The following is a 12,963-nucleotide window of genomic DNA, read 5'->3' as shown; positions in this document are numbered from 1 at the left end:
GAATTGTTAGGCCACATATTCAAGCTTAACACTTTGAATTAAAACCAGTAACGTTTTAGATGCTACAGACCGTAGGGAAATTTAGTTGGCTCCCTATTGAAGATCCACGACTGCATCTAAGACTATTTTTGGAGGTCTGTGATTCATTCTGGTAGCAGGGTGTTCCTAAAAATGCCCTTAAACTCAAGTTATTTCCTTATTCATTGTGTGATCATGCCAAGGCATGGTTAATTGCTTTGCTATCAGGAACGATGACATCTAGGAATGAACTTTGTCAAAATTTTTTGCTACGATATTATCCTCCAAATATGAAATCTAAGTTATGAAATGATATTACATCTTTTTGGCAATCAGAGGATGAGATGTTATATGAAACTTGGAAGTGATTTAAGGAATTACTGCGAAAATGCCCAATGCATGGTTTCCAACACTGGACACAAATGAAAATATTATATAATGGATTGAATGCCCATATAAGAATGGAAGTTGATGTATTTGCCAATGGGACTTTGCTAGATAAATCATATAATGAGGCATATGAAATTTTGGAAAGGATAGCTAACAACAATTATCAATACCCTACTACCAGAGTTGGTAATGGTAGAAGAGTTATTGAAGCAATGGAACTTGATACGATTACATCTTTAATAGCTCAGGTATCATATTTAACAAATATGATTTAAACTTTGAAAAGACCCTATGCAGTGCAGGAGATGAAGGTTGTAAAACTAACATGCATATATTATGGAGAAGATCATGTTTTTGATGAATGCCCATCCAATCCAACCTATACGTATTACATGGGGAATTTTAATTGTAGTAACAATAATCGTTACTCCAACACATACAATCTAGAGTGGAAACAACATTTAAATTTCAACTAGAGTAATTAAGGAATGGGAAATGCTAGCAATGTTAATTGACAAAATGTGGATGGTGTACCACCTAGATACACTTAACCAAATGTCGTGGTAAAATGTACAACAAAGTTTGTCATCTTCAACATCAACTATGGAAGCTCCATTAAAGGAGTATATGGTTAAGAATTATGTGAATATTCAAAGTTAGACAACTTTCTTAAGGGCTCTAAAGAATCAAGTGGGATAAATTGCCACTGCATTAAGTTCCAGACAGTAAGGAACTTTACCAAATGACACTAAGAATTCAAGATCACATGGAAAAGAACATTGTAAAGTAATCATTCTCAGAAGTGGAACTCAATACAATGATGTTGTTAAGGATGCCATGATAGAAGAGGATGACTCAAGACTCGATCATGAAAATATCTTAGAACCAACTGAAAAGTATACAACATTTGAAAATGGTAAGTAGAAAAAAGTTGTGGCAAAATTAGATCATGTTGCCAACAAAAATGCCACAATAAAACAATATCAACAACCTGAAGGATGATCACCTCCACCGTTTCCTTAGCTAATTGATGTGCAGAAAGGAAAATTGGCTATGAGGGTGAATGATCAGCAGGTTACATTCAACATATTTGATGCCCTGAAATGTGTTGATGGGAGTGAATATTGCCAGGCCATTAGTTTGCTAGAAATGATAGTAGAAGAACAACTTGCAAGACATTTGCCTCAACAAAATCTTCTCTCTCCAATAGTCCATTTGAATCAACTGTTCAACATACTCTGTTAGTTGAAGAAGCAACTCAATCTCTTTGAGACTTAGCAACCCCAAATTGTTGTAGAATTGGAAAAAGCATAAAAAATCCTTTCTATTTTTCTGTTCTTTAATTGTTTTACTTTAATTTCATTCTTATTGTTTTTATCTTTAATTACTTAACTTTATCTTCATTTATGATTTATCGCCTTAATAATGAGATCACGGTGTCAAATAAAGAAGGGGAGGATTTGCACCCAATGAAAAGGAGTTGTAATAGGATGAAAATGAAGGGGACGAGGATGATGCTAAAGCTGATGAACCTGGACCTACTACACACATTGTCACTGAAGCGAAGGAACAACAAAGACTAGAGGGTGATAAAGAGAAGATAGAATTAGTGAACATTGAATCTGACCAGGAAAGAAAAGAAGTGAACCACATTCCAGCATCAACTAAACATGCTAGTACACCTACATCATAATCCAAGGCCGCTATGGCTGCCAAGGAACGCTCAGTTCATCAATTGATCGATTAACTCACAAAGTCCAATACTGACGATGATGAAGAACAAGTACCCATTAACTAGCTTCATAGAAAAAGTTTCAAGAAGGCTGTTGATAAAACAATTCAAGCTGATAGTGATGACCAGGACAGGGTGTAACATTACAAGAGAGTTTCAAAGAAATCTACACAACCCAAGTGAAGTAATTTCCTTCCCCTCAAAGTTTTATTTTTTACATTTTCATGATCATTCATTTTGGTTTTTATCTGTTTCATGCATTCATATAGTTTTTATTCATTTAATTCTTACCTGTTCATGCATTGAGGACAATGCATCCTTTAGGTTTGGGGGTGTGTTGTGCATATAGATTGCATTGTTAATTGTCCATATAATATTTTTCCCATAACATTCAATTTCCATTCAACTACCTGATTATGCGACTATATAGTTATCAATGATGTTCAATGAGGACAATGACTCTTCTTTGTAAACTTAGAAAATATTGTGATAGTTGTTTAGGCATGTTTAGCATAGGACAGTTGTTGAAAATGAATTTTTAAAAGTAGAATAATTGAAATATAAATGAAATTAGGCTATAATAGCATTTTTTGAATAAATGTAGGACTTCTTGACTTAAATTCATTATAGTAAGAGTATATAATTTATGTTATGGTAAAGTAATATGAATTGTAACAACTCGGTTTTAGTAAAATTGGAATAGTGGTTTCGAAACCAAAAATCTCAGGTTAAAAAATTTATTTTATTATTATTTTAATGTCTACAGCATGATAGTATGATTGTGTGAAAATTTCGTTAAGAAATTTTATCGTTTGAATGCTCAATTTGATAAAAAGGAATAAAAATCGCGTACACTGTAAAACTTGTGTTATATTAGCTAAAGGTGTCTAATAGCTATAGAACTTTAAAATTAAGGTCCTTAAGTCTTAATCAGACCATTTTCATAGTGGGTGGACATTTATGGGCATAAAATTGATGTTTTTAATGTTTTATAACTAAGGTTAATTTGTAATTTAATAAAATAAATTAAGTAAAATAAATAAAATCAAATATACCATCTTTTAGTCCATCTTCTTCCACTAAAAATAAGAAATTGAAACACAATTAAAGAGCTTCAAGGTTTGGTCAACTATCCTTTATATATGTAAGTGATTTTTGAACTGGTTTTTAATGATTTCTATGTTTTCGGAGTTGTTGTAACTTAATCTAGCTAGCCCAGCTGCTAATTTGCAAAATTGTTAAAGGTTTAGGGTTTTTCCATTGATGAATGTATGTGTATTTTGATGTTTGATGAGAGAAGATGTATGATTGTTGTTAGGTAAACAACATTTGTAAAGTGATTTTTGGTAAAATTGTCAATTAGGGATTAAATTGAGAAATGTAAAAATTTTTTGGTAGAAATGTGAAATAAATGAAAAATATGGGCTTCTATGTTAATAAGGGAAATTTGGCTAGCATGGGTAGGGACATAATTGCATGAATTTGCATTTTTATGAGCTAGGGACTAAATTGTAAAGATGTTGAAATATTAGGGGTAAAAGTGTAAAGTTGTCATAATATTTATTTTGGGCTAAACTGAATAGAATGATAATTAAGTCAGCTAAATTTGATTACATATAGATCAAGAAAAGTGAAGTTCGGATCTAGATCGAGGGAAAAATAAAGTATTGGAATAGTCGATCCATTTCGTCGTTTTTGCAATCGAGTTTGTATGTTAAGAAGCATTGATATAATTGTGTTTTAAATGATTTATTATTGAATTAGTTGTGAATACAACCTTACAGATGCGTTCGACAAAGATTCGACAATGTGAAATCCCGGTTGAACCTTAGGAATAGATTAGGATACGAATGATATGTCATTAGGGGTTATGTGTTTGGGTACTAGTCCGTACGTCTTACCGGTGGCTGTGTTATTCAGCGTATGTTGCGGATTCTCATCAACTTGTGTGAGTAGCACCATGTAGCTACATCTTGACCGTCAGCTTGAGTGAGCAGACCCGTTGATAGCTCGAGAGTTAGCATTATATGAGATATGAGATTGAGATAGCTTCGGCTACGTATTGGCACTTAGGGTGCAAGATTCCTGAGTATCCGATATTATTCCAAATGGTTCAACAAGTATATCAAAGCTATGGATGAGTATGAAATTGATACGAGTTGATATAGGTATGTACATGAACCATACAAGCATTGAATCAAAGAAACTTGTGAATTTCGTATCTAACTTTGAGAATGAATATGTGATAGGTTTGTGGATCAATATGAGTTATGTTATGATATATTAATTGCTTAAATTATGCATATATGGTAAGCTTTACTTTAAGCATACGAGTTTACCAAGCTTTATAGCTTACTCTGTTTACTTTTCTATGTTTTATAGTGAATACTAAAGCTTACACAGATTTGGGAGTCGTCTGGGATCTCATCACACTTGTAATGCCCCAAATTATAAGTAGTTATTTTTGTATGTTGTAATACAGAACTGTGTATCTGCTTCAGTGGTTAAGTGTTCTAGGAAGAGTCTGAGAAGTCTTGGGTTCAAGCCTTAGCTTATGTAAAAATTTTGTTTCAATTGAATAAACCCTTGGCTCTAGACAATAGGTTTTAAATAATTGTGGGGATAACATGTCATAAAAAGCCTGCATGTCTAGAGGATAGGTGGAATGTTATCTATGCCATAGGTTTGAGGTTCGAGCCTTGGTGATGCCAAATGAGTGATTTATTTTGCTACTGTGCCGTGTAAGAGGTTGTATGGCAGTAGGATTCTAATGCTAATGGGCGGTTAGAGTGTTTGCGGGGAGTGGGGTTTTTGTAGTTGAAATTTAGAAGGAAATATGGGAGATTTGGATAAGGATCGGTTGGAGTGAATTGATGAGAGATTTGAGGAGAGAATCAAAGGAGGTTGAGGTAAGAGGGAGTAGCATGCCGAATATGGGGTTTACATGTTTCCAAATTCTGTCATAGGGCCTTTTACTTATGGGGTGCCAAAATTGTGCCTAAAGTTTTACTTTTTCCCATCTTTCTTTTGTTGTTGAGATCGAATACTGTAGTTGGCCACTCAGGTACCATTCGTTTCAGGTATATCTCGGTTTTATTCTTCTTTGCAGTGTCTCTTTTTGGATTGACTTCTCTTATCTCTTACTCTTTTAGCAAATCATTCTCTCTTGTGTCCTCCTTTTGCCCTTAACCGAATACCATTCTTCCCCACTCAATTGGTTCTGATCAGTCACCATTTTCATTTGTGCATTTAGCCGAATACTCCCCATTCTATCCCTCAAATCCTTTTGACTTTTGCTGACCAATTCTTCTTTTCTTCCCTCTCTCTCAATTGGTCTCTTCTTGACCGAATCTTCCTTAGCACCCTCACCCCCAATCGGTTTCTATTTGACCAAATACTGCTATTTCTTTCACCCTCATTGTGCTAGATTATCTTTTCTGCTATCTCCTTCTCTACCAATTTTATGTACTATTCCTACTCTGTGATTCTGTGATTTCAGTAATTGTGTATTTTCATTTAGAGATCAAACTATGGTTATGTATAGTTGTTAATGAGGGTTCTAATTGGTATACAGGTAATAATCGAAGGAGGGGGAAAAATCATTCTTGATCAACGGTTTAGGTGTGTATAACGGCTTGGGGGTTCGAATCAAGGTATGTGACAATTGACCTTTGGATAAGTGTTTTGGAATGGAGTAGTATAAATTTTATTACCTTGTGACTAATTGAATGTTTGTGGATTGGATCAAGGTTTGGAGTGCTCAAAGGCTGCGAACGTGTTTCGGTAATCAGATGTCTGTAAACATTGCGCAAATTGCAAATCAGCAAAGTAAAAAATGTGACCATTGACTCTACACGGGCGTGCGCTCGCTCGTGTGGTATTTCGAACACATAAACGTAGGCATTTGATTGTAGAGGCCACCTTGAGCGATTTTATGGGCTTAGGCCCTTTTGGGCCAGGTTGGGCCAAAATGAGCGATGTGGGCCCCACATGGGTAAACCACACGGATGTGTGGAGAATATTGGGCAAAGCTGTATATCCACACGACCGAGGCCTTTTTTGGACTTTGTGGGCCACATAGGCGTGTGGATCTACACGGGCCCGCATAATTAGCCTTGGGCCTATTTTCACTGTTTGACTGATAAGGTTGCACGAGTCACCGGAGACAACTCTGGACCTACTGCTGGGTCAGTAAGTATGCCTGGACCCTAAATTAATTAAATGACTGTTATGCCCCTATAAGTTAAAATGACTGTTATGCCCTTATGAGATGTATAACTGTACTCGAGCATGCCATTTTTTATATATTGCACACATGAATGATATTATGATACGATGTATGACATACTGCATGGGGATGGGTTTATATTGATTGGAGGAAGTGTACTATACTGGCAGCACTGCTGCAAATTCTACTTAGTGTCGCAACCTGTGCTATTTTGGACTATAGGGATGGGTGGGTTAATTTTATTCCCACATGGACTGTACGGCTAGACGACGTGGAGAGTAGAGGCTGGTTGGGTAGGATTTCTGATTGTATATCTGTACTGCTACTATCACTGAAATAGGCTTAGGCCCACACTAATACTGATACTGTAATGGGCCAAGACCCTATCTGAAGCTGAACTGTTACTGAAATGGGCTTAGGCCCAGACCATATTTGCCGCTATTTGATTTACTGACTTTTTGTTAAGGGATTACACACTGAGTTTTCGTAAACTCACCCTTCTGTTTATCTTCGCAGGTAATCCCCAATCTTAGACGGATCGGTGCTGCGAGGGACTCGAAGGTGGTCACACAACCGCACATGCTTCCATATTTGCCTTTTTATTTTACAAGAAATTTAATTTGGGTATTTGATTTTGTAATAAGGCCTCTTTAAATTTTTAACTTTTAATTTGGGATTTTATTTATTTTGATTCATATTTGTTAGTAGTAGGAAGCAGACTTTCAAAAAAAAATGTCTTTCAAAACACCACGTTAACGCAACATATTTTAAAAGCTTCCGCAACAAATAATATTTTAAAATGTAATAAAAATCTAATATGATTAACATTTTTCTAAAATGACTTGAGTTTTAACAATGAACAAGATATCCTAAATATACGTTAAGATCACAAAGTGGTTTAATATAGAACGAGTTTTTCCATGAAAGTATATTTTTTGAAAAACAATGCAATGTGACATCGCCACCTTTGGCCATAACGTCTGAGCCAAGTTTGGGGTGTTACATTTAGTGGTATCAGAGCCAGATTGCAAAACTCGACCGTGAATTTGGGTTTCTTTTAAAACTTGGAATTTTGAAAAAGAATTGTTTCAAATGATTTGAAATACTTGGAAATGTTTTGACCGAATGTGTAGTGCACCGAGTCCCCGGCCCCGAATCTATAAGTCCTCTAAAACTACTGTCTATTTAAATTGAAATACTGAGACTATTGTAGGTAGTAGACTATATTGAAATACTCTGTTTAGGGTAAACTAGAACTATAGGAAGACTGCGATCTACGAAAACAAACTCTGAAATGCTAAAACCATTTCCATAAAATATCTGTTAATAAATACTGGAACTGTAAAATGATGTATAAAATTGTTAATATAGATAATACGCAAATTGATAATGAGCACTAGAGGTACTCGTGGAAGGGGTACAAGAGGCTGCAGTAGAGGTCGTGGAGGTGCTCGGGTTGGGTCTTCATCATCAGGGCACATACCTAATGCTGAAGCTATGGAGGCACCAGTTTCACCTGTAACTGAGACTGGGTCTCATGATCATGCGGCTGGGAACGATGCATTGTCCCAGGCCATGCTATGGATTTTGGAGCTCTTGGCCCAATACTGGTACTGTGGGCTGTGGGTTAGTTACGGAATGACTCTGGTTTAATGGGACTGAGATTTTTAGGGGTATTGTTGGAGTTTCCCCTAATGTGGTTGAATATTGGATTGAGGTCACAGAGAGGATCATGGACGACCTCAACTGCACCCCCGAGTAGAAACAAGAAGGGGCAGTGTCATTGTTGCGAGATGAAGCCTATCAGTGGTGGTTTATAGTTAAAGAGAGAACTCAGCCCGACCGATTGACTTGGGAATTTTTCAAGACTGCGTTCTAGAGAAAATATGTGGGCGCTAGCTATGTGGATGCCCAAAAGGAGGGAGTTTTTTATTTGACTCAAGGGGATAAATCTGTCTCTGAATACGAGGCTGAATTTTTGCGACTTAGCCGTTATGCGCGTAGGATGGTGACAACTGAATATGAGTGTTGTGTTCGATTCGAGGACGGCCTCAAAGATGGTTTAAGGGTTTTGATAGCTCCATAGAGGGAGCGAGATTTTACTACATTAATGGATAAGGCGAAGATCGTCGAGGATGTGAAGTGCGCTGAGTGCCAAAACCGTGAGAAGGAAAGAGATAGGAATAAGAGGGATTTGAAGCCCTCAAGTTCTTTTCTAAGGCCTAAGAAAAAGGCCCGAGTTGAAAGGCCAGTCAAAGTTGAGGCCCCTGTTACTATTACTGGACCGCAGCCCTATGCTGATTGTGGGAGATACCATTAGGGCGAGTGCTAGAAAAGGATTGGGGCTTGTTTGAGATGCGGATCGTTAGAGCATCGTATCAGAGATTGTTCACGGAGGCCCGATCAGATGCAAGCTACTGGTATGGGTACGCCGAGAGGTGTTCAGTAGCCACTGATAGGTCAGGGCAAAGGTGGAAATGGTATGGGCTGTGGTCAAAGGGCGCAAAAGTGCTGGTCATACTGAGGAGAAGTAGCCAGCTCTAGTTTATGCTACACATCGCCGAGAGGACTGAGACGCCCCAGATGTTATCACAGGCACATTATTTATCAATAATGTACCTTATACTGCACTGGTTGATGCTGGATCTACACATTCCTATATAGCATGTACTGTGACTGAGGCTTTGGGTTTAATGGTTGAAAGCACTACGAGTGAGGTTACTGTGCTGAGTCCACTAGCGCAGTCGTGAGGGTAAATAAATTGTTCAAAAATATACCTTTGGTGGTTCAAGGAATCATCTTTTTGGTAGATTTAATGTAACTCCCTGTCGGGGAATTTAACTTAATCTTAGGGATGGATTGGTTAGGTAAACATCAAGTGAATTTGGACTATGCTACTAAACGGATGGTTTTTAGAACTGTGGTGGGTGACGAGGTACTTATAATTGGGGAGCATCGAAATTATTTGTCAAATGTGATTTCTACACTTAGAGCCAAGAAATTGGTTCATTAGGGTTATGAGGCGTATCTAGCTTACATCAATGTTTCAGATTCTAGGGTTTCTTTTGTTAAAGATATTAGAACAGTTAGGGACTTTCCGAATGTTTTTCTTGATGAGCTACTTGGGTTACCTCCAAACTGTGAAGTTGAGTTTGGGATTGAGCTTCTGCCTGGTACAGCTCCGGTGTCCATCGCCCCTTATAGAATGTCACCGAAGGAGCTTATGGAGCTTAAGGCTCAGATTCAAGAGTTATTAGATCGAGGGTTCATCCGACCTAATGTGCCTTTGTGGGGAGCACCGGTTTTATTTGTGAAAAAGAAGGATAGATCCATGCGCATGTACATTGATTATCGGCAACTGAATAATTTGACTGTTAAGAATAAGTACTCCATATCGAGAATTGATGATCTACTCGACCAGTTTCAAGGAGCTTCGATTTTTACTAAGATTGATCTCCGATCTGGGTACCATCAGCTAAGGGTTAAAGAGGCTGATGTTTATAAGACAGCGTTTAGGATTCGTTATGGTCATTACGAGTTTCTAATGATGGCATTTGGACTGACGAATGCACCAGTGGCTTTGATGGATCTGATGAATCGAGTGTTCCAGCCCTATTTGGATCGGTTCATAGTGGTTTTTATAGATGACATCCTGGTGTATTTGAAAACTGAAGATGAACATAATGCACACCTCCGAGTTATTCTGCAGATTCTGAGGGAGAAACAACTACACCCTAAGTTCAGCAAGTGTGAATTCTGGTTATGAGAGGTAACATTTCTGGTACATGTGGTGCTAAGGGTATTAGGGTTGACACAAGGAAAATTGAAGCTATTTTAGATAGGCACCTAAGACTGTATCTGAGATTCGTAGTTTTCTGGGACCGGCGGGGTATTATAGATGATTTGTTGAGAGGTTTTAGTTGATTGCAGCATCTCTAACTAAGTTGTTGCATAAGGTTGTACCATTTAACTGGACTGATACACAGCAGAAGAGTTTTAAGATGCTTAAGAAAGTTTTGACTGAGGCCCCTATCTTGATACAGCTAGAGTCTAGGAAATAGTTTACTATTTACAGCGATGCGTCACATGTTGGGTTGGGATGTATGTTGATGCAAGAGGGTAAAGTGGTGGCATATGCATCTCGTCAACTTAAGACTCATGAGGTGAATTATCTGATGCATGACTTGAGTTGGCCGTGGTGGTAATCGCACTGAAAATTTGGAGACATTACCTGTATGGTGAGAAGTGCATCATTTACACTGATTATAAGAGCCTCAAGTATCTCCTCACTCAGAAGGAGCTAAATCTTAGGCAGCATAGATGGATTGAGCTGCTCAAGGATTATGACTATTCGATTGAATACCGTCCTGGTAAGGTCAATGTGGTGGTCGACGTGCTGAACTGTAGAGCTATGACTGATCTGAGGGTGATGTTTGCGCGTCTCAGCTTATTTGATGATGGTAGTCTGTTGGCCAAACTTCAGGTTAGACCAACATGGATTGAGCAGATTAAAGGTAAACAGTTGGAGGATGAGTCACTGGGTCCTTGTTTCCGGCAGATTGAGAGTGGTAGCAGATCAGATTTTGGACTGAATGACGAAGGGGTACTCTGTTTCTGGGGGAGAATTTGTGTACCGAATGATACTTATTTGAGGCAGTCTATACTGCGAGAGGTGCATAGTAGTCCTTATGCTGTGCATTTTGGTAGGAATAAGATGTACCGAGACCTTCGTGAGTCATATTAGTGGCTAGGTCTTAAGGATGAAGTTACCGACTTTGTGGGTAAATGCCTTACTTACCAACAGGTTAAGGCCGAACATCAATTGCCTTCAGAGTTGCTTCAGCCAGTTAAAATTCCACTTTGGAAGTGGGAGAGAGTAACTATGGACTTTTTTAGTGGGATACCCCTAATGCCTTCTAAAAAGGATTTAGTATGGGTCATCGTGGATCGGTTGACCAAATCTACCCATTCCATACCAATTCATACTAATTACTCATTGCAGAAGCTAGCTAAGCTGTATATGTCTGAGATAGTGAGATGCATGGGGTACCTGTTTCCATAATATTTGATAGAGATCCTCGCTTCATAATTAGGTTTTGGAAGAAACTGCAGGAGGTACTAAGCATAAGGTTAGACTTCAGTATTGCGTTCCATCCTCAGACAGATGGTCAGTCAGAGAGGGTGATTCAGATACTAGAGGACATGTTAAGGAGTTGTGTGATAGACTTCTGAAGCAATTAGGAGGACTACTTACCATTAGTAGAGTTTGCCAATAACAATAGCTATCGGTCTAGCATACAGATGGCACCTTACGAGGCATTATATAGTCGTAGGTGTGGTACTCATTCGTGTTGGATTGAGTTGGGCGAGCGGCGTGTCTTAGGCCCTGAATTGGCTTCTGATACCGAGAATAAAGTTTGACTAATTTGGGATTGACTAAAGGTAGCATTAGACAAACAAAAGTCATATGTGGATCTGAAGCGGAAGGAGATTGAGTATTCTATGGGGGACTTAGTATTTCTCATGGTCTCACCATGGAAGAAGGTACTGAGATTTGGATAGAAAGGCAAGCTTAGTCCTAGGTTCATCGGGCTTTACCACATACTAAAACATTTGGGATCGATTGCCTATCAGCTAGAGGTACCTCCGGAGTTGGACCGAATTCATGATGTGTTCCACGTTTCTATGTTGAGGCGCTACCGCTCTGATCTTGAGCATATTATCTCAACTAAGGAGATTGAGGTTAGGCCAGATCTAACCTTTGAGGAAGACCCAGTTCAGATTCTAGACCGAGATGTAAAGGTCCTGAGGAAGAAGTCTATCCTACTGGTTAAGGTACTTTGGCATAATCACAGTTCTGAGGAGGCCACGTGGGAACCAAAGAAGGCAATGCGACAACAATACCCTCATCTATTTTGAACAAGCAAATTTAGAGGTTGAAATTTTCTTTTAAGGGGGTAGACTTGTAATGCCCCAAATTATATGTAATTATTTTTGTATGTTGTATTACACAACTATGTATCTGCTTCAGTGGTTAAGTGTTTTGGGAAGAGTCTAAGAAGTCTTGGGTACAAGCCTTGGCTTATGCAAAAAATTTATTTTAATTGAATAAACCCTCGACTTTAGACAGTAGGTTCTAAATAATTGTGGGGATAACATGTCATAAAAAACCTGCTGGTCTAGTTGATAGGTGGCGTGTTATCTATGCCTGAAGTCTGAGGTTCAAGCCTTGGTGATGCAAAGGGAGTTATTTATTTTGCTACTGTGCCGTGTAAAAGGTCGATGGCAGTAGGATTCTAATTCTAATAGGCAGTTGGACTGTTTGAGGGGAGTGGGGTTTGTTAGCCGAAATTTAGGACGAAATATGGGAGATTTGGATAAGGATCGGTTGGAGTGAATTGAGGAGAGATTTGAGGAAAGAATTAAGAAAGGGTGAGGTAAGAGGGAGTAGCATGCCGAATATGAGGTTTGCATGTTTCCAAATTCGGTCATAGGGCCTTTTACTCATGAGGTGCCAAAATTGTTCTGGAAGTTTTGCTTTTTCCCATCTTTCTTTTCTTGTTGAAATTGAATACTATAGTTGACCATCGGGTAT

The 12,963-nt window shown here is 38.2% G+C and overlaps 1 non-coding gene across 1 annotated transcript; it reads right to left on the bottom strand.

Moving 5' to 3' along the window:
- Nucleotides 1–317: 317 nt before the first annotated feature.
- LOC128290802 (small nucleolar RNA R71) lies at nucleotides 318–419 on the bottom strand. Its single transcript, XR_008280588.1, has one exon. It is a non-coding gene; the product is annotated as a small nucleolar RNA R71 (small nucleolar RNA).
- Nucleotides 420–12,963: the final 12,544 nt, after the last annotated feature.

Source organism: Gossypium arboreum, chromosome 3 (assembly GCF_025698485.1).
Source record: "Gossypium arboreum isolate Shixiya-1 chromosome 3, ASM2569848v2, whole genome shotgun sequence".
NCBI lineage: Eukaryota > Viridiplantae > Streptophyta > Magnoliopsida > Malvales > Malvaceae > Gossypium > Gossypium arboreum.
The sequence above is the reverse complement of the archived record's forward strand: the minus strand, read 5'-3'. Positions and strand labels throughout refer to the sequence as shown.